The sequence below is a fragment of the Mastomys coucha genome, unplaced genomic scaffold, assembly GCF_008632895.1.
Source record: "Mastomys coucha isolate ucsf_1 unplaced genomic scaffold, UCSF_Mcou_1 pScaffold7, whole genome shotgun sequence".
Lineage (NCBI taxonomy): Eukaryota > Metazoa > Chordata > Mammalia > Rodentia > Muridae > Mastomys > Mastomys coucha.
Window position 1 is genome coordinate 48,088,508 of NW_022196913.1, and position 3,959 is coordinate 48,092,466.

Below are 3,959 nucleotides of genomic sequence, written 5' to 3' on the forward strand. Positions count from 1 at the left end.
GGTTTGTGTTGTTTATTTTCTTATGCTTGCCCCCCTGCCATCTGGTTAACTCTAGTGCTACCTGCCCTGGCTATATCTATCTGGAGCTTGTCCTTCCTGTGATTGTGGTTGTGTCAGAACTCCTCAGAGTCAAGCTGTCTCTGTGATCCTGTAATTCTGTGATCCTGTGATCCTGAAATCCTGGGTGTGTCAGAGCTCCTGGAAGTCAAGTTGCCTCTGGGACCCTGAGATCCTGGTGTGAACAAGCTCCTGGGATCCTGTGATGCTGTGATCCTGGGTGTGTTAGAGCCCCGGGAGTAGACCTTCCTTTGGATATTGTGGAATTCGCTGCAGAGTTTATACCCAAGGTCTGCTCTGGCAGAGTTCCTGCATGCCTGGGTCCCACTGGTACCAGTTATTTCCAGTGTTTCATCTGGACCACTTTTAACTTCAGTTGACTAGCCCCCAGGGCCATGCTTTCTTGACTTCTAACCCATGGTGTCTTTCTCCTCTCTCCACCTTCTTCCCTCTCCTCTCTTGGTCTGCTCTGACCCTAAGTTTGGGAACACAAAGCCCCACCTATCTCAATTCTGCCCAGCTGTAGGCATTTTTATTCATCAATCAAAAATAACTTGGGGGCGAGTTCATATAGCATCACTTGGGTCTACATTTGGACACTCTTGTCTCTAGGTCAAGCAGTTCTTGAGGATTTGCCATTAGTACCTATCAACAGACCAAACCTCAACAAAACTATGGTGTAGTAACTAAAATATTGATGATAAATAAAATATTTTAAACATTCCATGCACTTAGTTCTGTACAGCATTATATAGACAACAGAGGAAATGGAGGGAAATGGTAGAAAGAATGTATCCTGTCCAATAGAAAGGAGAATGGTGTCAACTTCATTTTGTTCCAGAGTGCTGGGGATACACGGATGGCAGACCTTCCTTAAGGAAAGTGCATTCCTTTCTGTTTGATTTAAATTATGCCAAATGCTTTTAGGTTTAATGTGTGTGTGTGTGTGTGTGTGTGTGTGTGTGTGTGTGTGTAAGAGTATTTAGTGTTGCTCATATGGATGAGTGTTTAGGAATGAACAATTTAAACAGAATAACTTACTAACTGGTTCATCACTGGGGAAGACTGATTCTCTCTGAGCAGCCAGTGACTGTCTTTAGCTCTTCATCTAAGCATCGGATCTTGTGGTTTTTTTACTCCATCCACATTGGCAGTTTAACTGGTATGGCCACTTTTTAATTCTTTATTGGGTAATTACATTGTTGTGATTTTATGTGTGAAGCATTTCTCTTATACTGAAGACAGGATCTCCTAGAAAGTTCATAGTTCTCTGGCTCTTACAAGCTTTCTTCCTGTTCTTTCAGGAAGTTGCCCAACCTTAGGTATAGAAATTACATTTTTGTTTTTTGTTTTTGTTTTTTGTTTTTGTTTTTCAAGACAGGGTTTTTCTGTATAGCCTTGGCTGTCCTGGAACTCTGTAGACCAGGCTGGCCTTGAACTCAGAAATCCACCTGCCTCTGCCTCCCAAGTGCTAGGATTAAAGGCATGCACCACGACCGCCTTACTGTTCCAACTAGAGTTGGGGACCCTGAAAACACTGTGGTTTGCTGCATACCATAAACTTTCTGCATTCAACAATATCTGGTCAGTCTTTAAGAACACAGGGAAAGAGCAGAGAGAAAATTGAGCTACATTTATTTTAATATGTGTATTAAATTTATAAAATGTTATCTTGACATCAAGACTTGCTAAAGCTTTGTGCCTTATGTCTTTCTTGAGGTTGTTATGCCTAAGTTTCAGGTTCCCCAAAGACCACCAAGGAGCCAATTCCAATGTTAACACATAAGGGTTTTTATTATGAGCGTGTGAGCAGGGTCTCTTACCTTCCCAATTGGAGAGGGTCAGAGTGAGAGCCCTAAGTTTAGGGGTACAGGATAGTTATTGTAGTTACAGCAAACTTGGGGAATTTCTATACAGGTCAGCAAGTTAATATTTTAAAAACTGCATTTCTGGTGTAATCTGGAAGAACTGAACACGGGGACAAAAATCACTTGACAAACTAGATGACTAAGTTTTCCGTTTGTACTTTGACCCTGCTGTTGTAGCTGACTGCTTGTTGCTAAGAGGGGTGTGTTGCTGTAGAATGCTTGATCAGGACGATTGATTTTCTTCCTGTAATTGGAGTTTTGCTCCTGGTGTTGCATAAAATGGAAATGTCTTAAAAAACAGAGTTGGTTGGGCTTTACAGGGGTCTACTAATGAGTTGTCAATCATGGTGGCTCTGTTTCAGTTAGGGTCTCTATTGGTATGATAAAACATGACCAAAATCAACTTCGAGTAGAAAGGGTTTCTTTCATTTTCCTCTAAGAGTCCACTGCTGTGAAAGTCAGAATAAGAACTCAAATGAGGTCAGTGGTGTTTGCTGCGAACCGGGCTGACAGTTCCCTTCTCGGAGGGAAAGATTCCTCTGCCATGGAGTCCTATTATGTGATTGCCAACCAGCTTGTTGTGATTGACAGTGGATCCAGTGTGATTAAAGCTGGTTTTGCTGATGATCAGATCCCCAAACACTGCTTTCCAAACTATGTGGGCAGACCCAAACATGTTTGTGTCATGGCAGTAGCCCTCAAAGGGAACATCTTCTTTGGCCCCAAAGCTGAGAAGCACTGGGGGCGGCTGTTAGTCTGCTACTCCATGGAACATGGCATCATCAAGGACTGGAATGACATGGAACGCATCTAACACTATGTCCATTCTAAAGACCAACTGCAGACTTTCTCAGAGGAGCATTCTGTGCTCCTGACAGAGGGGCCTTTAATCCCTCAGAAAAACCAGGAAAGAGCTGTAGAAGTTTTCTTCGAGACCTTCGATGTTCTAGCTCTCTTCATTTCCATGCAAGTTGTGCTTAGCCTTTATGCCACAGGCAGAACCACGGGCCTGGTGTTAGATTCTGGGGATGGTGTCACCTATGTGGTCCTGATTTATGAAGGCTTAACCATGCCTCACTCCATCATGCACATCAACATTGCTGGCCGAGATGTCTCACACTTCTGTCTTCCTACAGAAGGAGGGCTATGATTTCCATTCCTCCGAGTTTGAGATTGTCAAGGCCATAAAGGAAAGAGCTGCTACCTGTCCATAAACTTCCAGAAGGATGAGACACTGGAGACTGGAGAAGGCTCACTACTACCTGCTGATGGCAGTACCATTGAGATCAGATCTTCCAGGTTCTGTCTCCTGAACTGCTATTCAGGCCAGACTTGATTGGCTAGGAGAGTGAAGGTATCCAAGAAATGCTGGTGTTTGCTATCCAGAAGTAAGACAACTTATAACGTACACTTTTTCCAACATTGTCCTCTCAGGAGATCCTTTTTTTTTTTTTTTTTTTGGTTTTTCGAGACAAGATTTTTTCTGTGTAGCCCTGGCTGTCCTGGTACTCACTCTGTAGACAAGGCTGGCCTTGAACTCAGAAATCTGCCTGCCTCTGCCTCCCAAGTGCTGGGATTGATCCTATTCTTTTCAAAGGTTTTGGAGACAGGCTATTGAGTGAAGTGAAGAAACTAGTTCCAAAAGATGTGATGAACAGAATATCTGCACCCCAGGAGAGACTGTATTTCACATTGATTGGAGGCTTTATCCTTGCTTCTCTGGATACCTTTAAGAAGATGTGGGTCACCGGGCGGTGGTGGTGCATGCCTTTAATCCCAGCACTTGGGAGGCAGAGGCAGGCAGATTTCTGAGTTCGAGGCCAGCCTGGTCTACAGAATGAGTTCCAGGACAGCCAGGGCTATACAGAGAAACCCTGTCACAAAAAACCACAAAAAAACAAAATAAAACAAAACAAAACAAAGAAGATGTGGGTCTCTCAAAAGGAATATGAAGAAGATGGTACCCAATCCATCCACATGAAAATAAACATCACCACCACTGACGTTAACTCCACTTTAAAACTTCCTTTCTTG

General features: G+C 43.3%; 1 pseudogene; it reads left to right on the plus strand.

The window, feature by feature from the left end:
• The first annotated feature begins 2,313 nt into the window (after positions 1-2,313).
• LOC116082274 lies at positions 2,314-3,658 on the plus strand (annotated as a pseudogene).
• The last annotated feature ends 301 nt before the right edge of the window (positions 3,659-3,959 follow it).